The sequence below is a fragment of the Macaca fascicularis genome, chromosome 2 (genome assembly GCF_037993035.2).
Source record: "Macaca fascicularis isolate 582-1 chromosome 2, T2T-MFA8v1.1".
NCBI classification, from domain to species: domain Eukaryota; kingdom Metazoa; phylum Chordata; class Mammalia; order Primates; family Cercopithecidae; genus Macaca; species Macaca fascicularis.
Genome location: NC_088376.1, coordinates 112,965,724 through 112,993,089, shown reverse-complemented (window position 1 = coordinate 112,993,089; position 27,366 = coordinate 112,965,724). Strand labels below are relative to the sequence as shown.

Here is a 27,366-nt window from a genome sequence, read left to right as displayed (position 1 = left end):
AAAGCAACATGTATATGGGGAAATTCAGAAAGCCATATGAATGCCAAGGCAAAATGTATGATCATATAAGACCTAGGCAGGGCGCAGTGGCTCATGCCTGTAATCCCTGCACTTTGGGAGGCTGAGGTGGGTGGATCACTTGAGGTCAAGAGTTCGAGACCAGCCTGGTCAACATGGTGACATCCCGTCTCTACTAAAAATACAAAAAATTAGCCGGGCATAGTGGCGAGCACCTGTAGTCCCAGCTACTTGGGAGGCTGAGGCAGGAGAATGACTTGAACCCTGGAGGCAGAGGTTGCAGTGAGCCGAGGTCATGCCACTGCACTCCAGCCTGGGCAACAGAGCAAGACTCCATCTAAAAAAAAAAAAAAACCCTAAATATAAATTGCCAACCAAGAATTCTGTATATGGCTAAACTGTCCTTCAAAAAAATAAGGAAAAACATTGGCCAGGCATGGAGGCTCACACCTGTAATCCCAGCAATTTGGGAGGCCAAGGCGGGTGGATCACGAGGTCAGGTGATCGAGGCCATCCTGGCTAACACAGTGAAACCCCGTCTCTACTAAAAATACAAAAAAAAAAAAAAAAAAATTAGCTGGGTGTGATGAGGGGCGCCTGTAGTCCTAGCTACTCGGGAGGCTGAGGTAGGAGAATGGCTTGAACCCAGAAGAATGGAGTGAACCCGGGAGGCGGAGCTTTCAATGAGCCAAGAGCACACCACTGCACTCCAGCCTGGGTGACAGAGCAAGACTCTGTCTCAAAAAAAAAAAGGAAAAAAATCAAGACATTCTCAGATAAACAAAAGCTGAGGGAGGTTCATTACCACTATACAGACCCTGTAAGAAATGCTAAAAGGTAATTCTTCAGTCCAGGCGCGGTGACTCACACCTGTAATCCCAGCACTTTGCGAGGCCGAGGTGGATGGATCACAACGTCAGGAGTTCAAGACCAGCCTGGCCAAGATGGTGACACCCGCCTCTACTAAAAATACAAAAATTAGCCAGGTGCGGTGGCAGGCGCCTGTAATCCCGGGTTACTCAGGAGGCTGAGGCAGGAGAATCACTTCAACTGGGGGGGCACAAGTTGCAGTGAGCTGAGATCATGCCACAGCACTCGGCACTCCAGCCGGGGCAACAGAGTGAGACTCCGTTTTTTTGTTTTTAGAAAAAAAAAAAAACGGAATTCTTCAAAATGAATTTTTTTAATTTTTTTTTTTTTTTTTTTTTTTTTGAGACAGAGTTTCGCTCTATCGCCCAGGCTGGAGTGCAGTGGCCGGATCTCAGCTCACTGCAAGCTCCGCCTCCCAGGTTTACGCCATTCTCCTGCCTCAGCCTCCAGAGTAGCTGGGACTACAGGCGGGCACCCGGCTAGTTTTTTGTATTTTTTGTAGAGATGGGGTTTCACCATGTTAGCCAGGGTAGTCTCAATCTCCTGACCTCGTGATCCGCCCGTCTCAGCCTCCCAAAGTGCTGGGATTACAAGCTTCAGCCACTGCGCCCGGCCTTTTTAATTTTTTTTGAGATGGAGTCTCACTCTGTCACCCAGACTGGAGTGCAGTGGCGCGATCTCGGCTCACTGCAAGCTCTGCCTTCCCGGTTCACACCATTCTCCTGCCTCAGGCTTCTGAGTAGCTGGGACTACAGGCGCCCACCACCACACCCAGCTAATTTTTGTATTGTTAGTAGAGATGGGGTTTCACTGTGTTAACCAGGAAGGTCTCGATCTCCTGACCTCGTGATCTGCCCACCTCAGCCTCCCAAAGTGCTGGGATTACAGGCGTGAGCCACCGCGCCTGGCCCAGAATGAATTTTAAAAAGCTAGACATGAAGCTATGTGAAGAAATAAAGATCTCGGCCGGGTATGGTGGCTCACACCTGTAATCCCAGCACTTAAGGAGGCCGAGGCAGGTGGATCACCTGAGGTCAGGAGTTCAAGACCAGCCTGGCCAACATGGCAAAACCCCGTCTCTACTAAAAATACAAAAATCAGCCAGGTGTAGAGGCATACAACTACAGTCCCAGCTACTCAGGAGCCTGAGGCAAGAGAATCTTTTGAATCCAGGAGGCAGAGGTTGCAGTCAGCTGAGATCGCACATGCCATTCATTGCACTCCAACCTGGGTGAAAGAGCGAGACTCCATCTCAAAAAAAAAAAAAAAAAAAAAAAAAAAGAAAGAAAAGAAAGATCTCTGGTAAAGGCAAATACAGGGGCAACTGTAAAAACTAGCATTATTGCAATTTTGCTTGTAACTCCTGCTTTTCATTTTCAATGTGATCTAAAAGACAGATGCATAAAAAATTATTAATCTAGGTTACTGAGATACAATTTACAAAGATGTAATCCATGACTTAACAGAAAAGGGAAGAGAAAGGAGCTGGATAGGAGCAGAGATTTGTATACTATGGAACTTAAGTTAGTATAAATTCAAATTAGATTATAACTGAGATGTTAAGTGTAATTCCCATGGTAACTGCAAATATATCTTTAGAATACACACATAAGAAAATGAGGTTGCCTCCTTATGCACTAAAAAGAAAAAAAGAAAATGAGAAGAGGCTAGGCACAGTGGCTCATGCTTGTCATCCTAGCATGACAAGCACTGGCGGGCCGAGGTGAGAGGATTGCTTGGGCTCAGGAGTCTGAAACCACCTTGGGCCATATACTGAGACCCTATCTCTACTTTAAAAAAAAAGAAAAGAAAGAAAATGAGAAGAGAGTCAAAACATTTTCACTACAGGCCAGTGGCTAACATCTGTAATCCCAGCACTTCAGGAAGCCAGTTGCTTGAGTTTGAGACCAGTCTAGGCAATATAGTGAGACCCCATCTCTATGAAAAATTAAAAAAAAAAAAAAAAAGGCAGGTGGTGTATGCCTGCAGTTCCAGTTACTTGGGAAGAATGAAGCGGGAGGATTACTTGAGCCCAGGAGTCCAAGGCTCCAGTGAGCTATGATCTCACCACTGTACTCTAACCTGGGCAACACAGCAAGACCTTGTCTCTTAAAAAGAAAAAAAAGATAATAAAAATTTTAAAAGGGTGAGTCAGGCGTGACGGCTCACGACTGTAATCCCAGCACTTTGGGAGGCCAAGGCGGGCAGATCACCTGAGGTCGGGAGTTCAAGAGCAGCCTGACCAACATAGAGAAACCCCATCTCTACTAAAAATACAAAATGAGCCGGGCTTCATGGTGCATGCCTGTAATCCCAGCTACTTGGGAGGCAGAGGCAGGAGAATGCCTGAACCCGGGAGGCAGAGTTTGCGGTGAGCTGAAATCGCACCATTGCACTCCAGCCTGGGTAACAAGAGAGAAACTCCGACTCAAGGAAAAAAAAAAAAAAAGAAGGGATGAGGGTTGGGGGCGGAAAGTGGCTAATGCCTGTAATCCCAACGTTTTGGAAGGTTAAGGCAGGTAGATTTTTTGAGCCCAGTTCGAGACCAGCCTAGGCAACATGGCAAAACCCTATCTCTACAAAAAATACAAAAATTAGCCAGGCATGGTGGTGGCACACTTGCAGTATCAGCTACTCAGGAGACTGGGACAGGAGGATCACTTGAGCTGAGTTGCAGTGAGATGAGATTGTGCCACTGCACTATTTTGCTCACCAAAGCCTAGGCAACAGTCTCACGCTCTCAAAAAAAAACAACAAAAAAAAATTTCACTACAAAAAAACAATCAGCTAAATATAACAGTAGTAGCAAAATGGCAAAAGTCCCTACTTATCAGTAATTACTTCAAATGTAAATAGTTTAAACTCTCTAATCACAAAATATTAGTAGAATATATATAATATATATATACATTTTTTTTTTTTTTTTTTTTGAGACAAGAGTTTTGCTCTTGTCACCCAGGCTGGAGTGCAATGGCACGATATCAGCTCACTACAACCACCGTCTCTCGAGTTCAAGCGATTCTCCTGCCTCAGTCTCCCAAGAAGCTGAGATTACAGGCGCCTGCCACTACACCCAGCTAATTTTTGTATTTTTAGTACAGACAAGGTTTCACCATGTTGTCCAGGCTGGACTCGAACTCTAAACCTCAGGTGATCCAGCCGCCTCAGCCTCCCAAAGGGCTATGATTACAGGCGTAAGCCACTGCACCCAGCCTAGGATACATTTTTTAAAAACAGGGCTGGGCGGGGCGCAGTGGCTCACGCCTGTAATCCCAGCTACTCAGGAGGCTAAGGCAGGAGAATTGGTTGAACCTGGGAGGCAAAGGTTGCAGTGAGCCAAGATCATGCCACTGCACTCCAGCCTGGGCAACAAGAGCAAAACTTCGTTTCTATATATATACACACATATATATATACACACACACATATATATATAAAATAAAGCGTAAATGCACATCAGTAGAGACCCTGTATCTACAAAAAATACGAAAATTAACTGGGTGTGGTAGCAGGTGTCTGTAGTCCCAAATACTGCAGTGGTTGAGGTAGGAGGATCCCAAGGCTTGATCCCAGGAGGCAGAGGTTGCTTAAGCCAAGATCACACCACTGCACTCCAGCCTGGGCAACAGAGCGAGACTCAGTCTCAAAACAAAAAGGAAAAAAAAAACACTATGCAACTCTAAGAATAAATAAAGTAGTTATGTTAATTGATACAGGATAAGCTATTATGTATTAAGTTCTAAAAACATGTGCAAGGCGGGGCGCAGTGGCGCACGCCTGTAATCCCAGCACTTTGGGAGGCCAAGGCGGGTGGATCACAAGATCAGGATATCGAGATCATCCTGGCTAACATGGTGAAACCCCGTCTCTACTAAAAATACAAAAAAATTAGCCTGGCATGGCGGAGTGTGCCTGTAGTCCCAGCTGCTAGGGAGGCTGAGGCAGGAGAATGGTGTGAACCTGGGAGGCAGAGCTTGCAGTGCACCAAGATCGCGCCACCGCACTCCAGCCTGGGTGACAAAGCAAGACTCCATCTCAAAAAAAAAAAAAAAAAAAGTGTGCAAAATATTTGCAACCCGGTAATATCTGAGCAAAACAGAAAAGAATATATACAACAGGCCGGGCGCGGTGGCTCAAGCCTGTAATCCCAGCACTTTGGGAGGCCGAGACGGGCGGATCACGAGGTCAGGAGATCGAGACCATCCTGGCTAACACGGTGAAACCCCATCTCTACTAAAAAATACAAAAAACTAGCCGGGCGAGGTGGCGGGCGCCTGTAGTCCCAGCTACTCAGGAGGCTGAGGCAGGAGAATGGCGTAAACCCGGGAGGTGGAGCTTGCAGTCAGCTGAGATCCGGCCACTGCACCCCAGCCTGGGCGACAGAGCAAGACTCCGTCTCAAAAAAAAAAAAAAAAAAGAATATATACAACAAAGTTAGAGGACTGACACTTCCCAATTCCAAAACTCACCACAAAGCTACAGTAATCAAGACAGTGTGACACTGATATAGTATAGACATACAGACCAAGAAAACAGAATTAAGAGTCTATACATAGGCCAGACACAGTGGCTCACACCTGTAATTCCAATACTTTGGGAGGCTGAGGCACAAGGATGGCTTGAGCCCTGAAGTTTGAGAACATCCTGGGCAAAATACTGAGACCTTGTCTCTACAAATTTTTTTTTTTTTCTGAGACCTTATCTCACTCTGTCACCTCAGCCTCCTCAGTAGCTGGGACTACAAACATGCACGACCATGCTCGGATAATTTTTTTGTGTATTTCTGGTAGATACAGGATTTTGTCATGTTGCCCGCGCTGGTCTTAAACTCCTGATTCAGGCGATTACCCCGCCTCCACCTCTCAGAATACTAGGATTACAGGTCTGAGCCACCCCGCCCAGCCTATAAAATTTTTTTTTTAATTAGCCAGGTCCAGCTGGGCGTGGTGGCTCACACTTGTAAGCCCAGTACTTTGGGAGGCTGATGCGGGCAGATCATCTGAGGTCAGGAATTCAAGACCAGGTAGGCCAACATGGTGAAACCTGTCTCTTCTAAAAATACAAAAATTAGCCAGGCGTGGTGGCACATGCCTGTAATCCCAGCTACTCAGGAGGCTGTGGCAGGAGGATCACTTGAACCCAGAAGGCAGAGGTTGCAGTGAGCCGAGAATGGGTCACTGCACTACAGCCTGGGCAACAGAGTGAGACTGTCTCAAAAAAAAAAAAGGCTGCGTGCAGTGGCTCACACCTGGTATCCCAGCACTTTGGGAGGCTAAGGCAGGCAGATCACAAGGTCAAGAGATCGAGACCAGCCTGGCCAACATGGTGAAATCCTATCTCTACTCAGAATACAAAAATTAGCTGGGCGTGGTAGCACACGCCTGTAGTCCCAGCTACTTAGGAGGCTGAGGGAGGAGAATCTCTTGAACCTGGGAGGTGGAGTTTGCAGTGAGCCAAGATTGCTCCATTCTAGGACGGAGCAAGACTCCATCTCAAAAAAAAAAAAAAAAAATTAGCAAGGTGTGATGGCACGCCCCTATAGTCCCAGTTACTTGGGAGGCTAAAATGGGAGGATCACTTGAGCATGGGAGTTTCAGCCTGCAGTAAGCCATGATTGCACCACTGCACTCCAGCCTGGGCAACAGAGCAAGACCCTGTCTCAAAAAAAAAAAAAGGAAAAGAAAAAAAGGTAAGCTGGGCACATCGGCTCATGCCTATAATCAGAGCACTTTTTGAGGCCAAGGTCAGAGGATCACTTGAGACCAGGAGTTCAAGACCAACCTGGGCAACACAGCAAAACCCCCATCTGTATAATTTTTTGGTTTAAATGAGAGAAAATTTGTGCAAATTACATATTTGATAAGTGACTTGTATCTAAAATATATAAAAAATGATTTCAACTCAGTAACAAAAAGAAAAATAGGCCAGGCGCAGTGGCTCACGCCTGTAATCCCAACACTTTGGGAGGCCGAGGCAGGTGGATCACCTGAGGTCGGGAGTTGGAGACCAGCCTGACCAACATGGAGAAACCCCGTCTCTACTAAAAATACAAAATTAGCTGGCGTGGTGGTGCATGCCTGTAATCCCAGCTACTCGGGAGGCTGAGGCAGGAGAATCGCTTGAACCCGGAAGGCAGAGGTTGTGGTGAGTCGAGATGGCACCATTGTACTCCAGCCTGGCAGCCTGGGCAACAAGACTCTGTCTCCAAAAAAAAAAAAAAAAGAAAAACAAGTAACCTAATTTAAAACATAGTAAAGGGGCTGGGCACAGTGCTCACATCTGTAATCCCAGCACTTTAGGAGGCTGAAGTGGGCAGCTCACTTGAGGTCAGGAGTCTGAGACCAGCCTGGCCTACATGCTGAAACCCCGTCTCTACTAAAAATACAAAAACTGGGGCTAGGCGCACTGGCTCATGCCTGTAATCCCAGCACTTTGGGAGGCCAAGGCGGGTGGATCACGAGGTAAAGAGATAGAGACCATCCTGACCAACACAGTGAAACCCCATCCCTACTAAAAATACAAAAATTAGTTGGGCACGGTGGCACGCACCTGTAGTCCCAGATACTTGGGAGGCTGAGGCAGGAGAATCACTTGAACCCGGGAGGCAGAGGCTGTACTGAGCCAAGATCGTGCCACTGCATTCTAGCCTGGGTGAAAGAGCAACACTCCGTCTCAGACAAAAAAATAAAAATAAAAATAAATAATAATAATAATAAAGCAGGGCGTGGTGGCTCACGCCTATAATCCCAGTACTTTGGGAGGCCGAGACAGACAGACCACAAGATCAGGAGATTAAGACCAGCCTGACCAAAATGGTGAAACCCCGTCTCTACTAAAAGTACAAAAATTAGCCAGGCGTGGTGGTGGGCACCTGTAGTCCCAGCTACTGGGGAGGCTGAGGCAGGAGAATCACTTGAACCCAGGAGGTGGAGGTTGCAGTAAGCTGAATTTGCGCCACTGCATTCCAGCCTGGGCAACAGGGTGAGACTCCGTCTCAAGAAAACAAAATAATAATAATAATAATAATAATAACTTGAGGCTGAGGCAGGAGAATCACTTGAACTTGGGAGGCAGAGGATGCAGTGAGCCAAGATTGCGCCACTGCACTCCAGCCTGGGCAACAGAGTAAGACTTCATCTCAAAATAAATAAATAAATAATAAATAAATAAAATAAAATATAGTAAAGGCCAGGCACAGTGGCCCTTGTCTGTAATCCCAGCACTTTGGAAAGTTGAAAAAGGTGGACTGCTTGAGCTCAGGAGTTCGAGACCAGCCTGGGCAACACGGCAAAACCTTGTCTACACACGCACACATACACACACACCACACACACACACACACACACACACACTAGCCAGGCGAGGTGGAACATACCTGTAGTCCCAGCTACTGAGGAGGCTGAGGTGGGAGGATTGCTTGCACCTGGGAGGCGGAGGTTGCAGTAAGCCAAGATCATACCACTGCACTCCAGCCTGGGCAACAGAGCAAGAACCCATCTCAAAAAACAAAAACAAAAAAAAGAAATAGTAACTGCTGATTCATCCCTCACACCATCCCTGACAACCATTTTGTTTCTATGATTTTGACTACTCAAAGTGTCTCATATAAGTGAAATTATATGGTATTTGTCTTTTACATGACTGGCTTATTTCACTTAGCATAATGTCCTCAAAGTTCATCCATGTTGTAGTATGTCAGAATTACCTTCCTTTTTAACACTGAATAATTTTCAGTTACATGTACATACCACATTTTCCTTTTCTATTCATCCATCAATGAATAGTTGGGTTGCTTCCACATTTTAGCTAATGTGAATAATGCTGTTGTGAACATGGGTACAAATATCTCGTCGAGACTCTGTTTTTCTTTTTCTTTGTTTTCAATTATTTTGGATATATATCCAGAAGTAAAATTGCTAGATCATATGGTAATTCTATTTTTAATGTTTTGCCTTTCATTCTTTTTCCCAAAGTAAATGTTGTGGGCTACACAGGATATTCAGCTAAGAGCATCAAGGAGACACCAATAAGCAAGGGTTACTCTGACCACCTACCCACTCCCTGGATCCAACTACAAGTTTTTAAACAGTAGCAACTTTAATATGCACTCAAGAGCTGGAATTAGTGGCTGCAAGAAGCACCCTTGCCCCCCAAAAGATCTCAATTTGAATTTTTTTTTTTTTTTTTTTTTTTTTTTGAGACGGAGTCTGGCTCTGTCACCCAGGCTGGAGTGCAGTGGCGCGATCTCGGCTCACTGCAAGCTCCGCCTCCCGGGTTTACGCCATTCTCCTGCCTCAGCCTCCCGAGTAGCTGGGACTACAGGCGCCCGCCACCTCGCCCGGCTAGTTTTTTGTATTTTTTAGTAGAGACGGGGTTTCACCGTGTTAGCCAGGATGGTCTCGATCTCCTGACCTCGTGATCCGCCCGTCTCGGCCTCCCAAAGTGCTGGGATTACAGGCTTGAGCCACCGCGCCCGGCCGTTCAATTTGAAAATTTTAAGTGTAGTCTGGGCGCAGTGGCTCATGCCTGTAGTCTCAGCACTTTAGGAGACGGAGGCAGGTAGATAACACTTGAGACCACGAATTCAAGACCAGCATGGCCAACATGGCGAAACCCCATTTCTACTAAAAATACATAAATTAGCTGAGCGTGGTGGTATGCGCCTGTAATCCCAGCTACCCAGGAGGTTGAGAATAAAATAAAATTAAAAAATAAAAAGGCTGGGCACGGTGGCTCAGGCCTGTAAGCCCAGCAGTTTGAGAGGTGGGCTGATCACAAGGTCAGGAGATCAAGACCATCCTGGCGAACACGGTGAACCCTTGTCTCTACTAAAAATACAAAAAATTGGCCGATCGCCTTGGCTCATACCTGTATACCCAGCACTTTGGGAGACCAAAGTGGGCAGATCACAAGGTCATGAGATTGAAACCATCCTGGCCAACATGGTAAAAACCCTGTCTCTACTAAAAACACAAAAATTCGCTGGGCATGGTGGCAGGCGCCTGTAGTCCCAGCTACTCGGCAGGCTGAGGCAGAATTGCTTGAACCCAGTAGGTGGAAGCTGCAATGAGCTGAGATCGCGCCACTGCACTCCAGCCTCGGCGACACAATGAGACTGGGTCTCAAAAAAACAAGCAAAAAAAATAAAAATAAAAATTGTTGTCCTGAAGGATTTTCCTCTCTGGGAGAATGTACTTCAGTTAAGTTTCAAATGAAATGTTTTCTTTGATAAAGTAAGATGGGGTAAATAGGGGGAGGTAAGTAAAAAGAAGAATCAACAAGACCTATTCTTTTTATTTCATAATTTTTTTATGATTCAGCAGAGCATTAACAAAAGAAGATTGAAGAATTTAAAAGGAAAAAATAAAAATAATAAATTATTTTATAATTATGGTAAAATATTTGGGTAGGATCGGGTGCAGTGGCTCACACTTGTAGTCCCAGCACTTTGGGAGGCCGAGGCCAGCGAATCACGAGGTCAGGAATTTGAGACCAGCCTGGCCAACATAGTGAAACTCCATCTCTACTAAAAATACAAAAAATTAGCCAGGCATGGTGGCAGGTGCCTGTAACCCAGCTACTTGAAAGCCTGAGGCAGGAAAATTGCTTGAATCCAGGAGGCGAATGTTGCAGTGAGCCGAGATCATGCCACAGCACTCCAGCCTGGGTGACAGTGTGAGACTCCATCTCAAAAAAAAAAAAAAAAAAAAAAAAAATTGAGTATGTAAATAGTCTCACCCTGTTGCCCAGGCTGGAGTGCAATAGTGCAATCTCAGCTCACTGCAACCTCTAGCTCCTGGGTTCAAGCAATTCTTCTTTTTTTTTTCTTTTTTCTTTTTTGAGACACAGTCTCCCTCTGTCGCCAGTCTGGAATACAGTGGCGCAATCTTGGCTCACTACAACCTCCACCTCCTGGGTTCAAGTGATCCTCCTGCCTCAGCCTCCCAAGTAGCTGAGACTACAGGTGCACACCACAACACCTGGCTAATTTTTTTGTATTTTTAGTAGAGACTGGGTTTCATCACATTGGCCAGGATGGTCTCAATCTCTTGACCTCGTGATCTGCCTGCCTTGGCCTCCCAAAGTGCTGGGATTATAGACATGAGCCACCGCACCCGGTCTCAAGCAATTCTTGTGCCTCAGCCTCCCGAGCAGCTGGAATTACAGGCACATACCATACCCGCCTAATTTTTGTATTTTAGTAAAGTCAGGGTTTCATCATGTTGCCTAGGCTCGTCTCGAACTCCTGAGCACAGGCAATCTGCCTGCCTCAGCCTCCCAAAGTGCTAAGATTATAGGTGTGAGCCACCATGCCCAGCCTATTTTAACCATTTTTAAGTGTACCATTTAGCTACAGCCATCACAACAGTGCAGTAAGGACATAAAGATAGACATAAAGACCAATCAACTGAATGGAGTGACCAGAAATAAATCCTCACATATATGGTCAATTTTCTTTTTTTTTCTTTTTTTGAGACAGATTCTCATGTCTCACTCTGTCGCCCAGGCTAGAGGGCAGTGGCGCGATCTCAGCTCACTGCAGCCTCTGTCTCCCAGTTCAAGCGATTCTCCTGCCTCAGCCTCCTGAGTAGCTAGGAATACAGCCACACACCATCATGCCCAGCGAATTTTGGTATTTTTAGTACAGACGGGATTTTGCCGTGTTGGCAAGGCTGGTCTTGAACTCCAGGCAATTGATTTTCAACAAAGGTGTCAAGAACATCCAATGGGGAAAGTATAATCTTGTTCCCAAATGGAAAATGGCACTCCGAAAACTGAATATCCACATGCATAACAATAAAGTGGGACTTACACAACAAAATATATAAAAAATTAACTCGGGCCGGGCGCAGTGGCTCAAGCCTGTAATCACTGCACTTTGGGAGGCTGAGACGGGCGGATCACAAGGTCAGGAGATCGAGACCATCCTGGCTAACACGGTAAAACACCGTCTCTACTAAAAAATACAAAAAACTAGCCGGGCGAGGTGGCGGGCACCTGTAGTCCCAGCTACTGGGGAGGCTGAGGCAGGAGAATGGTGTAAACCCGGGAGGCGGAGCTTGCAGTGAGCCGAGATCTGGCCACTGCACTCCACCCTGGGCGACAGAGCCAGACTCCATCTCAAAAAAAAAAAAAAAAAAAAGAGGATATGCAAATAGCCAATGAGAACATGAAAAGATGCTCAACATCACTTATCATCAGGGAAATGCAAATCAAAACCACAATAAGATACCACTTCACATCCACTAGGATAGCTACTGTTGGGGGAAAAAAAAAAAAAAAAACAGAAAATAGGCCAGGTGAGGTGGCTCATACCTGTAATTCCAGCACCTTGGGAGGCCAAGGTGGACAGATCACTTGAGGTCAGGAGTTCAAGACCAGCCTGGACAATATGGTGAAACCCTGTCTCTACTAAAATACAAAAATTAGCCAGGCATGGCACTACACGCCTGTAATCCCAGCTACCCGGGAGGCTGAGGCATGAGAATCTCTTCAACCTGGGAGGCAGAGGTTGCGATGAGCCAAGATCATGCCACTTCACTCCAGCCTGGGCAACAGATTGTGAGATTCTGTCTCAAAAATAAACAAAATGCCGGGCCCGGTGGCTCATGCCTATAATCCCAATGCTTTGGGAGGCTGAGGCTGGCAGATCACCTGAGGTCAGGAGTTCAAGACCAGCCTGGCCAACATGGAGAAACGCCATCTCAACTAAAATGCAAAAATTAGCTGGGCGTGGCAGCGGGTGCCTGTAATCCCACTACTCAGGAGGCAGAGGCAGGAGAATCGCTTGAACCCGGGAGGCGGAGGTTGCAGTGAGTCAAGATTGTGTCACTGCACTCCAACCTGTGCAACAGAGCGAGATTTTCTGTCTCCAAAAAAAAAAAAAAAGAAGAAGAAAGAAAATAACAAGTGTTGGCCAGGATGTGGAGGATGCAGAGAAACTGAACTGAAACCTGTATTATACAGTATGCTAGGACCGCCATAACAAAATACCATGGACTGGGAGGCTTAAGCCACAGAAATTATTCTCACAGCTCTGGAGGCTGGAAGTCCAAGATCAAGTTGTCAGCCTCCCCACAGCTGGGACTACAGGCGCACGCCGCCACACCCAGTTAATATTTTGTATTTTCAGTAGAGGCGGGGTTTCACCGAGTTAGCCAGGATGGTCTCGATCTCCTGACCTTGTGATCCACTCGCCTTGGCCTCCCAAAGTGCTGCAATTACAGATGTGAGCCACCGCGCCTGGCCCCTTGTGATATCTTCTAACTTTTTAATTTCTCTTTAAAGGTACTATTTCCAAATACAGTCACACTGGGGCTTAGGGCTTCAACACATGAATTTTCAGGGGGACACAATTCAGTCTATAACAAAACCTTTGTGCACTGCTGATAGAATGTAAAATGGTGCAACCAGTGTGGAAAACAGTAAGGCAGTTCCTCAAAAAATGATACATAAAGCCTGGGCAACCCAGCAAAATCCCACAGCTACAAAAATAAAATAAAATAATTAGCTAACCGTTGTGGCGTGCACCTGTAGTCTCAGTTACTCAAGAGGGTGAGGTGAGAGGATAGCTTGAACCGAGAAGGTCAGGGCTGCAGACAGCTGTGACTGCACCACTGCACTCCAGCCTGGACAACAAAGAAAGATGCTGTCTTAAAAAAAAAAAAAAAAAAAAAAAAAATTACACATAGAATTACCATTTGACCTGTCAACTGTCAATTCCATTTCTGAGTATATATACTCCCAAAAGAAATGAAAGTCAAGACTTGATATTTGTGGCTGGGCTCGGTGGCTCACACCTGTAATCCCACCACTTTGGGAGGCTGAGGCAGGTGGATCACCTGAGGTCAGAAGTTCAAGACCAGCCTGGCCAACATGCGAAACTCCTTCTCTACTAAAAATACAAAAATTAGCTAGGCATGGTGGCACACATCTGTAATCCCAGCTACTCAGGAGGCTGAGGCAGGAGAATCACCTGAACCCGGGAGGCAGAAGTTGCAGTGAGTCGAGATCGCGCCACTGCACTCCAGCCCAGACGACATGAACAACATTTAGTCTCAAAAAAAAAAAAAGATATTTGTACACCAATATTCTTTTTTTTTTTTTGGAGACAGAGTGTTACTCTGTCGCCCAGGCTGGAGTGCAGTGGCCGGATCTCAGCTCACTGCAAGCTCCGCCTCCCAGGTTTACGCCATTCTCCTGTCTCAGCCTCCCGAGTAGCTGGGACTACAGGTGCCCGCCACCGCGCTCAGCCAGTTTTTTGTATTTTTTAGTAGAGACGGGGTTTCACCGTGTTAGCCAGGATGGTCTCGATCTCCTGACCTCGTGATCCGCCCATCTCAGCCTCCCAAAGTGCTGGGATTACAGGCTTGAGCCACCGCGCCCGGCCTGTACACCAATATTCATAGCACCATTATATTCACAATAGCAAAAAGGTAGAAGCAACCCAAATGTCCATCAACAGATGAATGGATAAACAAAATGTGGTATATACATACAATGGAATATTACTCAGCCTTAAAAAGGAATAAAATTCTGATACGTACTACAAGATGGATGAATCCTGAAGATATTATGCTAAGTAAAATAAGCCATACACAAAAGAACGAATATTATATGATTCCACTTACATGAGACACCTAGAGTAGTCAAATTCATAGAGACAGAAAGCAGAATGGTGATTGTCAGGGGGTAGTGGAGGAGAGAATAGGGATTTACTGTTCAATGGGTACAGGAACTCAGTTTGTGAAGATGAAAAAAGTTCTGAAGCTGCATTTTTATGATGGCTGCACAAGAAGAAGAATGTACTTACTACTACTAAATGGTACACTTAAAAATGGTTAAAAAGGTACAAGCAAGCAAAAACCAAGAAAACACAAATGAGATACCACTTCGCACCCATTAGGATGGCTGTTATAAAAACAAACAAATAAAAAACCACATACACACACACAAATTTACCAAAAGAGGAAAAACAGAAAATAAGTGTTTGGGAGGATGTGGGAAAATTGGAACCCTTGCGTATTACTGGTGAGAATGTAAAATGATGCAGTCATTGAGGAAAACAGTATGGTGGTTCCTCAAAAAGCTAAACATGTAATAACCAAGTATCAACTGGGTACAGTGGCTCATGCCTGTAATCCCAGTACCTTGAGAGGCCAAGAAGGGAAAACGGCTTGAGGCCAGGAGTTCGAGACCAGCATGAACAACATAGGGAGACCCTGCCTCTACAAAAAAATAAAAATAAAAAAAATTATGGGCCAGATGTGGTGGCTCATGCCTGTAATCCCAGCACTTTGGGAGGCCAAGGCAGGAGGATCACTTGAATTCAGGAGTTCGAGACCAGCCTAGACAACAAGGCAAGACTTCATCACAAAAAATAAAAATTAAACAAACAAAAAAATTAGCTGGTTGTGGCAGCCCATGCCTGCAGTCCCAGCTACTCAGGAAGCTGAGGCGGGATGACTGCTTGAGCCCAAGAGTTCGAGGCTGCAGTGAGCCATGACTGTGCCACTGAACTCCAGCCTGGGCAACAGAGCAAGACCCTGTCTCAAAAAAAAAAATAAAATAAAATAATTAATAATAATAATTACCATATAGCAATTTCCCTTCTGGGTATATACCCAAAAGAATTCAAAGCAGGGACCCAAAGAGATATTTGTACACCAATGATCACAGCAGCATTATTTACAATAGTCAAAAGGTAGAAACAACCCAAGTGTCTACTACAAATGAATTAATAAACAAAATGTGGTGTATACACACAACAGATTAAGCCATAAAAAGGAATGAAATTCTGATACACGCTCCAACATGGATCAACCTTGAAACCATTACACTAAGTGAAATAAACCAGACACAAAAAAGAACAATACTGTATGATTCCATTTAGTATTTGCAGTAGCTAGAACAAGCACACTCAGAGAGACAAAAAGTAGATTAGAGATTAGAAACAAGAGGAAATGGGAAGTTAACTTGTTTAATGGTTACAGTTTCTTTTTTTCTTTTTTTTTGAGATGGGAGTCTGGCTCTGTAGCCCAGGCTGGAGTGCAATGGCATGATCTCAGCTCACTGCAACCTCTGCCTCTCTAGTAGGTGGGGTTACAGGTACATGCCACCATGCATGGCTAATTTTTGTATTTTTAGTAGAGATGGGGTTTCACCACGTTGGCCAGGCTGTTCTTGAACTCCTGACCTCAAGTGATCTGCCCGCCTTGGCCTCCCAAAGTGCTAGGTTTACAGGCGTGAGCCACCATGCCATCTCCGGTTACAAAGTTTCTGTTTGAGATAATAAAGTTTCAGAAATAGTGGTGTTGCTTGTACTACATTGTGAATGTAATTAATACCATTGAATTGTATACTTAACAATGGTTTAAAGGGCAAATTTTGTTAAAATATACATAAACATACATAAAAATATGTATTTACCACAATTTGTTTTATTTATTTATTTATTTATTTTTTTTGAGACAGAGTCTTGCTCTATGGCCCAGGTTGGAGTGCAGTGGCATGATCTACCCTTACTACAACCTCTGCCTCCCCAGCTCTAGCCATTTTCCCATCTCAGCCTCCTGAGTAGTTAGGGCTAACAGGAGCATGCCATCTTGCCTGGCTAATTTTTTTGTTTTTTTTGGTAGAGACAGGGTTTCGCCATGTTGCCCAGGCTCACGGTCGAGGTAGGTGGATCACCTGAGGTCAGTAGCTAAAGACCAGCCTGGCCAACATGGCGAAACTCCACCTCTACTAAAAAAAATACAAAAAATTAGCTGGGCATAAGGCAAAATGCTGCCTCTACTATGTTGGTTTTTGTTGAGTTTTGTGTTTTGGTTTTTTTTGTTTTGTTTTGTTTTGTTTTTTTGAGACGGAGTTTTGCTCTTGTGGCCCAGGTTGGAGTGCAATGGAGCAATCTCAGCTCACCACAACCTCCGCCTCCCGGGTTCAAGTGATTCTCCTGCCTCAGCCTCCCGAGTGGCTGGGATTACAAGCATGCACCACCACGCCAGCTAATTCTGTATTTTTGGTAGGGACGGGGTTACTCCATGTTAGTCAGGCTGGTCTCAAACTCCCTACCTCAGGTGATCCGCCGGCCTCAGCCTCTCAAAGTGCTGGGATTACAGGTGTGAGCCACCGTGCCCGGCCCTGGCTATTTTATTTTTTGTAGAGTCGGCGTCTCGCTATGTGCCCACGCAGGTCTCCAACTCCTGAGCTCAAGCAATCCTCCCACCTCAGCCTCCCAAAGTGCTGGGATTACAGGCGTGAGCCACCAGGCTCAGCCTGGTAATAGAATTCTATAAGGAAAGGTGCTACAACTATCAAGAGAGACCTGGGACCTGTCCTGCAGGTTAGGTAACTAGTTAGGTGCTAGCTTCTGAGACAAGGTTCAAATTCAACTTTCGTGTTTCACCAAAATGGTAACATATTATTTAGTTACTTTCTTCACTGCCAGTCCTACCATCACGCACCAGTTCTCGATACTCCTCCTTACAGACCTCACAAATTCAGTAATGGTGACATACTTAAATCATTCACACCGGTGGCATTTCTCAATAGGAAGGTGGAAACTAGCAAGCCAAGGGCACAATCCAGGGTTCAGAAAATGAACCAGGTGACCACCTGCATGTCTACTGAACTCCTTCACTTAAATCCAGCTACTCTGACCTTCACAGGCAAACCTGGAATATGCAAAAAATACAATTATGCTCACGGTTTATGTACCCTACAAAACAGAGCCCTTCCTTTAAAAAAAAAAAAAAAAAAAAAAAAAAAAAAAAAAAAAAGCATTCCCAAAGTTGAACCCATTAGTCTAACGTCAATTCTAAACTAAAGAGAAAAACACCTATTTACACCGCTAATGGAATCTAAAGAGTGAATACGAGAAGACATCCTTCTCCTTCATTGCCTAACGGGCGCAGAATCCACCAGACCACTCCCCCGCCTCCAGGTTCTACCGCGCCGCCGACCGGGCTCGGAGCTCTTGTGCCCTCCGATGCGGCGGAGCCTCCCTTGTGTCTGTCCAAGTCTGAGGACGAGACTACGCGCTAAGCACAAGAACTCCCTTCCTAGTGATGCCTCAGAATTGGATCTGAAACAGGAAAACCGCAAGAAGAGCCCGCTTACAGCTCCGAAGTCTACGAGCAGAGCCGCAACCACGCGCCGGCCCCAGCCTCACAGCTGGCCGCTCCGCGGCGGGACCGGTAATCTACCGCCGCGCCGGGCCCCGCCCCGGGCCCGCCACGGGCGGCGCCTCCCTCACCTCACCGTAGCTTGGTCTTCTTCCCGAGCGAGGCCGCAGCTGCCCCGAGACACCGAAACCACAGCTTTCAGGCCGCGCAGGCCTGCAACGTCTAGAGTGGGCCCGTCTGCAGGCTCTTCCCCCGCAGGTTCTGGCACGCCCTCTCTCCAGTCCCGGGCCCCTACCAAGGCGGCGAAGCCTCCACTGCCCGCTCCTCCTTCTCCTCAGCCTCCGCCACCGAACCAGCGCCGCGGAGACCGGAACTTCCTCCGCGCGGGGCCACCGCTACCACAAAGGCGCCGCGCCGCTGCCTTCAGCGCTCGGCCCGCCGGGAGATGAAGTACAGCTGCAGGTCCCGCAGACTCTTACTCCCGCCGTGCCCCGCGCGCAGGGGGCTTGCCTTCTGGGGTGGGGCGTACGAGCACGCTGCCCATCGCCATCCAATAAGAAGGCGCGCTTGCCCGCCCTCCTCCGCGGGACGTGCTAGGGGTTGCGGTTGGGCCTCTCTGCTCTGTGACACCTGGTCGGTCTTCTTGTACTTTCCTCTCAGTTTTTTGGGCTTAACTTTCCTGAGGTTTGCACCCTGCCAGCAGCTTGGGTACGGCCCTGGCCTGCCTACCTCGAGGCCTCCTTATTGTCCGTTAGTGTGAGAGAAATGGAAGGGAGCTTCTTCGGAACTAAGTTTAAGCCATCTCCAACTGATTGGAGGGGCGCGGTGGCTCACGCCTGTAATCCCAGCACTTTGGTAGGCCTCGGCGGGTGGATCACCCGAGGTCAGGAGTTCTAGACCAGCCTGGCCAACATGGTGAAACCCCATCTCTACTAAAAATACGAAAATTACCCGGGCGTGGTGGCGCGTGCCTGTAATCCCAGCTACTTGGGAGGCTGAGGCAAGAGAATCACTTAAACCCGGAAGGCAGTGAGCCGAGACTGTGCTACTGACTCCAGCCTGGGCAATAGAGCAAGACTACGTCTCAGAAAAAAAGAAGGAAAAGAAAGATACCGGGCTCAGTGGCTCACGCTTGTAATCCTAGCACTTTGGAAGGCCGAGGTGGGTAAATCGCGAGGTCGGGAGTTCAAGACCAGCCTGGCCAAGATAGTGAAATCCCGTCTCAACTAATAATACAAAACTTAGGCTGGGCGCGGTGGCTCACGCCTGTAATCCTAGCACTTTGGGAGGCCGAGGTGGGTGGATCACGAGGTGAGGAGATAGAGACCATCCTGGCTAACATGGTGAAACCCCGTATCTACTAAAAATACAAAAAAAAAAAATTAGTCGGGCGTGGTGGCGGGCACCTGTAATCCCAGCATTTTGGGAGGCCAAGATGGGCGGATCACCTGAGGTCAAGAGTTCAAGACCAGCCTGACCACCATGGTGAAACCTCGTCTCTACTAAAAATACAAAAATTAGCTGGGCATGGTGGCAGGCGCCTGTAATCCCAACTGGTCGGGTGGCTGGGGCAGGAGAATCCCTTGAACCCAGGAGGTGGAGTTTGCAGTGAGGTGAGATTGCACCAGTGCACTCCGGCTTGGGGCACAGAGCAAGACTCTGTCTCAAAAAAAGCCAAAAAAAAAAAGTTTCATCTGTGTTAAAGGTTTGACCCATAAAGGAAAAGTCACTCGGCTTCCACAGGTCTTGCTAGCTCTTGGGCAATAAATCTGGCCAAGACTGATTTGTGCAAGGTCACAGAGGAACTGGAAGGAAGCTGCAAGTCAGCAATCTAGCAGAAAACGGGGCAACACAACTCGGTTTGCAGATCATTTCCAGCATCTTCAAGCTAATGTTCTTCCAACTGCCAGCTTCAAGTTCTTAGGTGTATTGTCTACATTGTTGAAAGACTTGCTAGTCTTGGCCATCTGGTGTTCCTGTCAGTGGACCCTTAGGGAAGGTAACCTGATTTTATAGCCTAAATTCAACATTATGGGATCAAAAAAGTCTGCTGCAAGAAAAGCCCATTAAGCATTCAAAAATAAAGCAGACTTAGGCCGGGAACGGAGGCTCACGCCTGTAATCCCAGCACTTTGGGAGGCCAAAGTGGGTGGATCATGAGGTTACAAGTACAAGACCAACTTGGCCAACATGGTGAAACCCCGTCTCTAGTAAAAATACAAAAATTAGCCAGGCATGGTGGCCTGCACCTATAATTGCAGCTACTAGGGAGGCTGAGGCGGGAGAATCACTTGAACCCGGGAGGCAGAGGTTGTAGTGAGCCAAGATCACGCCATTGCACTCCAGCTCTGGGCGATTGAGCAAGACTGTCTCGAAGGCTGCGCGTGGTGGCTCACACCTGTAATCCCAGACTTTGGGAGGCTGAGGCGGGCAGATCACGAGGTCGAGAGATCGAGATCATTCTGGCCAATATGGTGAAACCCCATCTCTACTAAAAATACAAAAATTAGCTGGGCTTGGTGGCGTGTGCCTGTAGTTCCAGCTCCTTGGGAGGCTGAGGCAGGAGAATTGCTTGAACCCTGGAGGCAGAGGTTGCAGTGAGCTCAGATCGTGCCATTGCACTCCAGCCTGGTGACAGAGACTCCATCTCAAAAAAAAAAAAAAAAAAAGATACACAATCTCTCTGGTGGTGGTAATGCTATGGAAAAAAATAAGGGAGGGAAGGAGAGTGAGGAGTTCGGGGCGGGGGGAGTTGTAACTTTAGAGCTGTGAGGGAAGGCCTCACTGAGCTCTTGGAATAAAGACCCAAAGAAGATGAGGAACAAAGTTATTGGGATACCTGGGGAAAGAATGTTCTGGACAGAAAGAACAGCAAGGCCAAAGGCCCTGAGGTGTGAGCATGACTAGGATTTTTAAGGATCAGTAAGGAGTCTGAAACAGAATTGTTTTGGGAGAAATGTGAGGTTCAGGAAGGTGTGGAGGTTGCAGTACAGTGGCACAATCATAGCTCACTACAGCCTTGAACTCCTAGGTTCAAACAATGTGGTTGGATTATTGCAGCAGCCTCCCAACTAGCAGTTCTGCTTCTCCCCTTTCCCACCTTCAGTCTGTTTTCCACACAGCAACCAGAGGAATCCTGTTAACGTGGAAGTCAGGTTATGATATTTCTCTGTTCGGAGCCCTCTGACAACTTTCCATCTCCCTTCTTACAGAAACCAAATTCAGCAGCCTACAAGACTTGGGAGGTGGCCGGGCGCGGTGGCCCAAGCCTGTAATCCCAGCACTTTGGGAGGCCGAGACGGGCGGATCATGAGGTCAGGAGATCGAGACCATCCTGGCTAACACAGTGAAACCCCGTCTCTACTAAAAATACAAGAAAATTAGCCGGGCGAGGTGGCGGGCGCCTGTAGTCCCAGCTACTCGGGAGGCTGAGGCAGGAGAATGGCGTGAACCCGGGGAGCGGAGCTTGCAGTGAGCCGAGATCGCGCCACTGCACTCCAGCCTGGGGCACAGAGCAAGACTCCGCGTCAAAAAAAAAAAAAAAGACTTGGGAGGAGCCACAATCATGCCACTGTACTTCAGCCTGAGCAACAGAGCAACACCCCATCTCAAGGAAAGAAAAAATCCAACCACAGAAGGATGGTACTTGCAGCAGTGTGACCACAGCAGAAACAGGAGACAGACCTGTTGGACTGGAATGAAGGAAGAAAGGGAAAGATATGGGAGGAACAGTTTTGGTAGGAAGAGCAGGGGCTCAGTTTTGGGTAGGTTGAGTTTTCTGATAACCAGTAGACAAGTGAGATGTGGAGCTAGAAGTCGGTTCCATCAGTCTGGAGTTCAGGATAAAGATCAGTACTAGAGATGCAAATCTGGGAGGTATCAACATATTGCTAATGTCTAAAGCTACAGGCATGGATGAGATAACCAAAGGAGTAAAGGAGTAAGCAGAGATGGGAAAGCAAAGTTTAAGCCTTGAGCACTAAGGCCACACCAGTGCTAACAGTTTTCAGGGAAGAGGAGGAACAGAACTGTGGGTATTTTGGCTAGGTGAGGTGGCTCATGACTGTAATCCCAGCACTTTGGGAGGCCAAGGTGGGTGGATCACCTGAGTTCAGGAGTTCGAGACCAATCTAGCCAATATGGCAAAACCTCATCTCTAATAAAAATGCAAAAATTAGCTGGGCATGGTGGTGGACACTGTAATCCAGCTACTCAGGAGGCTGAGGCAGGAAAATCGCTTGAACCTGGGAGGTGGAGGTTGCAGTGAGCCGAGATCACGCCACTGCACCCTAGCATGTGCAACAGAGACTGTGTTTCAAAAAAAAAAAGAATTACGGGTATTTTGACTTTGCTTCTCAAACTAGGCCTTTATTGATGGGTCTTTCACTTATCAGATAATACTTTATCCTCTTAAGAGGTATACCATATTAAGGAACTAATTATTATTGGTTTAAGCCTAATCTCCTGGGGTAATAATAATTGCTACACTTTATCACACCATGTGCCTGGCATGGTGCTGGCACTTCATCTATTATTTCATTTAATCCTTGTAATAACTGCATGACATTTTCCCCCTTTTTTTTTTTGAGACGGAGTCTCACTCTGTCGCCAGGCTGCAGTACAGTGGCACGATCTTGGCTCACTACAACCTCCGCCTCCCCGGTTCAATCAATTCTCCCACCTGAGCCTCCTGAGTAGATGGGACAACAGGCATGTGCCACCACACCCAGCTAATTTTTGTATTTTTAGTAGAGACAGGGTATCACCATGTTGGCCAGGATTGTCTCGATCTCTTGACCTTATGACCCACCCGCCTCAGCCTCCCAAAGTGCTGGATTACAGGTATGAGCCACCGTTTTTTTTTTTGTTTGTTTGTTTGTTTGTTTTGAGATGGAGTCTTGCTCTTTCACGCAGGCTGAAAGATCTCAGCTCACCGCAACCTCTGCCTCCGCCTTCAGGGTTCAAGCAATTTTCCTGCCTCAGCCTCCCTAGTAGCTGAGATTACAGGCTCACACCACCACGCCCAGCTAATTTTTTTGGTAGTTTTAGTAGAGACAGTGTTTCAGCATCTTGGCCAGGCTAGTCCCGAACTCCTGACCTCAGGTGATCCACCTGCCTCAGCTTCCCAAAGTGCTGAGACTACAGGCATGAGCCACCGGGCCCAGCCTCCCCTTTTGTAGTTAAGGAAACCTGAGCCCAGAAAGGTTAAGTAACTTGCCATAGCTGAAAAGTGAAGGCTGAAGAAATGTAACAATTAGATGTGTTCTTCCCCATATTTCCTCTCTTTTCTAGCTTTAGTGAAGATGTTAGAACCTGAGGTGCTACAAGGTTGTAGCTAAAGTGTATCCTTGCTGGGTGTGTCGTCTTAATTACTCAGGAGACTGATGTGGGAGGATGGCTTGCGCCCAGTAGTTCCTGGCCAGCCTGGGCAACATATTGAGACTGTCTCTATATAAAAACAAAAATCCAGGCACAGTGGCTCACACCTGTAATCCCAACACTTTGGGAGGCCAAGGTAGGAGGATTGCTTGAGCCCAGGAGTTCCAGACCAGCCTGGGAAACATAAGGAGATGCCATTTCTACAAAAAATTTAAAACTTGCCCAATGTGGTGGCACACAACCGTGGTCCCAGCCACTCAGGAGGCTAAAGTAGGAGGATCACTTAAGCCCAGGAGGTCAAGGCTGCAGTGAGCCACTGTACTGCAGCCTAGGTGACAGAGTAAGACCCTGACTCAAAAAACAAAGAAGGCTGGGCATGGTGGCTAACGCCTGTAATCCCAGCACTTTGGGAGGCCAAGGCGGGTGGATTGCCTGAGGTTGGGAGTTCGAGACAAGCCTGACCAACATGGAGAAACCCCATCTCTACTAAAAATACAAAAATAGCCAGGCGTGGTGGTGCATGCCTGTAATCCCAGCCGGGAGGCTGAGGCAGGAAAGTCGCTTGAACCCGGGAGGTGGCGGTTGTGGTGAGCTGAGATCGCACCATTGCACTCCAGCCTGGGCAACGAGCAAAACTCCATCTCAAAAAAAAAAAAAAAAAAAAAAAAAAGTGGATTAAAACAAAGTTTTAAGTAATAACCTAAGATGTTTTAGTAAGTAGCCACCTTGATTTGGTCTATGAGAATGTCTTAGGCACAAGTCTTAGCAAGAAATATATGAGATATATGGCCACTTGCTTAGCTAAGTAGATGTAATACTTCCAGATGATAGTGGTACTATCTCGTGGAACTGATGTGCTTAACAGGAATAGTAAGATTCTGGAAGAAATCCTGAGGTCAACATGGAGACTGTCAAGAACTAGTTAGGTGGCCGGGCGCGGTGGCTCAAGCCTGTAATCCCAGCACTTTGGGAGGCCGAGACGGGCGGATCACGAGGTCGGGAGATCGAGACCATCCTGGCTAACATGGTGAAACCCCGTCTCTACTAAAAAATACAAAAAACTAGCCGGGCGAGGTGGCGGGCGCCTGTAGTCCCAGCTACTGGGGAGGCTGAGGCAGGAGAATGGCGGGAACCCGGGAGGCGGAGCTTGCAGTGAGCTGAGATCCGGCCACTGCACTCCAGCCTGGGCGGCAGAGCGAGACTCCGTCTCAAAAAAAAAAAAAAAAAGAACTAGTTAGGTAGAAAACTTTAAATTTGGTCGGGCGTGGTGGCTCACGCCTGTAATCCCAGCACTTTGGGAGGCCAAGGTGGGTGGATGCGGATCACAAGGTCAGGAGATTGAGACCATCCTGGCCAACATGGTGAAACCCCATCTCTACTAAAAATACAAAAATTAGGCCGGGTGCAGTGGCGCACACCTATAATCCCAGCACTTTGGGAGGCTGAGGCGGGCGGATCACTTGAGATCAGGAGTTCGAGATCAGCCTGGCCAACATGGTGAAACCCCGTCTCTACTAAAAATACAAAAATTGGCTGGGTGCAGTGGCTCACACCTAAAATCCCAGCACTTTGGGAGGCCGAGGTGGGTGGATCACAAGGTTGAGAGATCGAGACCATCCTGGCCAACACAGTGAAACCCCTTCTCTACTAAAAATAAAAAAATTAGCTAGGCGTGGTGGTGCATGCCTGTAGTCTCAGCTACTCGGGAGGCTGAGGCAGGAGAATCGCTTGAACCTGGGAGGTGGAGGTTGCAGTGAGCTGAGATAGTACCACTGCACTCCAGACTGGGTGACAGAGCAAGACTTTGTCTCAAAAAAACAAAACAAAAAACTGGCCAGGCACGGTCGCTCATACCTGTAATCCCAGCACTTTGGGAGTCTGAGATGGGTGAATCACGAGGTCAGGAGTTCGAGACCAGTCTGACCAACATAGGGAAACACCATCTCTACTAAAAATACAAAAATTACAAAAATTAGCCAGACGTGGTGGTGCACACCCAGCTACTCTGGAGGCTGAGGCAGAAAATTGCTTGAACCCAGGAGGCGGAGGTTGCAGTGAGCTAAGATCGCACCACTGCACTCCAGCCTGGGCGACAGAGCAAAACTCCGTCTCAAAAAAAAAAAAAAAAGAAAAGAAAACTTTAAATTTGTCTTCTGGGCCGCGTGTGGTGGCTCATACCTGTAATCCCAGCACTTTGGGAGGCTGAGGCGGGTGGATCACGAGGTCAGAAGTTCAAGACCAGCCTGGCCAAGATGGTGAAACCCTGTCTCTACTAAAAATACAAAAATTAGCTGGGCGTGGTGGTAGATACCTGTAATCCCAGCCACTCCGGAGGCTGAGGCAGAGAACTGCTTGAACCTGGGAGGCGGAGGTTGCAGTGAGCTGAGATGGAGCTACTGCACTCCAGCCTGGGCGATAGAGAGAGACTTCGTTTGAAAAAAATAAGTAAATAAATTAAATTAAATTAGTCTTCTATGGAGATGAATTCTATAGGGTGTAACTTCAAGTTAATGAAATACAGGCAGGATATTAGCCAGGCATGGTGGTTTATGCCCTGTAATCCCAGTACTTTGGGAGGCCAAGATGGGAGAATTGCTTGAGGCCAAGAGTTTGATACCAGCCTTGTCAACATAGCATAATGAAACCACCATCTCTAAAGTGGAAAAAAAAAAGAAAGAAAAAGAAAAGGAATATAGTCAGAACATTTCTGTACCAAGCAGAGAATGTTATATCTTGACTTAAACTCTCCTTCCTTCTTTCCTTTCTTCCTCCCTCTCTCCTTCCCTCTCTCTCTCCCTCCCTCCCTTCCTCCCTTCCTTCCTTCTTTCTTGACTCTCTCATTCTTGTTGTCCATGGATCATGGCTCACTTCAGACTTGATCTCCTGGGCTCAAGCAATTCTTCCTGCTTCAGCCTCTGGAGTAATTGGGATTACAAGCCTGTGCCACCAAGCCCAGCTTATGGCTCAAACTCTTATAGTGTAATAATTAGAGAAAAAAACTGTATAAATGATTCTTGCCCTAAGGGAGGGAACGTGGACTTCTGAGCTAATGAGGTGATAAAATACTGAGTGACCTGTGGAAACCTGGAGAGACTCTCAGTTAAGGAATAGGGCATTTTCTTATGTCCTTACCTAAAAGTGGGGGACAGGGGGGTGAGAAAAGTTCCCTTAGACTATGTGCAAGAACTTGATAGCCTTACGCAAAGCCATCTTCAGTGAAAGGCCACCGCTTTTTCACCATGTCAGTCACAGGTCAGTGTTGCGGAAGCAGGCTATGGTGGCAGCCATGTGAGACTGGAAGAAAAGCCCAAGGACGGAGCTCTACCCTAACTCCAGTGTAGGGCTCAGAGAGGGACAGGACACTGCCCCCAGGTGCTTGTGGAGCAGGAGGGAAAGTCAGAGGAGTGATTTGACTTTTTCTTTCATCCTATTAACTGTTGGGAGAATAAACCATAAGGCTGTAAAGTGAATTAATTCAGAAAAAAACATGAGCAGTGGTGCCGATCCCTAATTTTTGCTTTTTAAAACCATCTCTAAAAATAAGGGCCTTTTGGGAAAGCCTGTTGTTGCCTGTTTTCCTGTTGTTTTTATTGCTTTGCATCTAGGAAATTACAAATAATGATTCTTTGCAATGGCAAATCCCCTGGGGTACTTTTAAAACAATAGTGATGCCTGGTTCCCCAACACTCCACCTTACTCTAAATTCAATTAAATCAAAATCTCTAGGGCTGGTGTCCAGGCATTAGTTTTTTGTTGTTGTTGTTTTTGAGACAGGGTCTTGCTCTGGTGCTTAGGCTGGAATGCAGGGGCATGATCAGGGCTCACCGCAGCCTCGACCTCCTGGGATCCCACCTCAGTCTCCCGAGTAGCTGGGACTATAGGCACGAGCCATCAAGGATGGCTAGTTTTTGTATTTTTAGTAGAGATGGGGTTTCACCATGTTGGCCAGGCTGGTCTGGAACTCCTGACCTCAAGT

The 27,366-nt window shown here is 47.0% G+C and overlaps 2 protein-coding genes across 47 annotated transcripts in view; one reads left to right on the top strand and one right to left on the bottom strand.

The window, feature by feature from the left end:
• Window positions 1-18,389, bottom strand: part of RBM6 (RNA binding motif protein 6) — a 124,928-nt gene extending 106,539 nt beyond the window's left edge. For 11 of the 44 annotated variants that reach the window (XR_012431183.1, XR_012431179.1, XM_074032243.1 and 8 more), the window contains exon 1: window positions 18,143-18,389. The gene's annotated coding sequence lies outside the window, so the exon portion shown is untranslated. Of the gene's footprint in view, window positions 1-13,404; window positions 13,542-18,142 lie in introns of all 44 variants that reach the window. The other 33 variants (XR_012431180.1, XM_074032244.1, XM_065540595.1 and 30 more) reach the window with 9 other exon arrangements.
• Window positions 18,390-18,587: 198 nt separating this feature from the next.
• Window positions 18,588-27,366, top strand: part of MON1A (MON1 homolog A, secretory trafficking associated) — a 31,658-nt gene continuing 22,879 nt past the window's right edge. For 2 of the 3 annotated variants that reach the window (XM_074032264.1, XM_065540617.2), the window contains exon 1: window positions 18,588-19,172. The gene's annotated coding sequence lies outside the window, so the exon portion shown is untranslated. Of the gene's footprint in view, window positions 19,173-21,223; window positions 21,776-27,366 lie in introns of all 3 variants that reach the window. The other variant, XM_065540616.2, reaches the window with a different exon arrangement.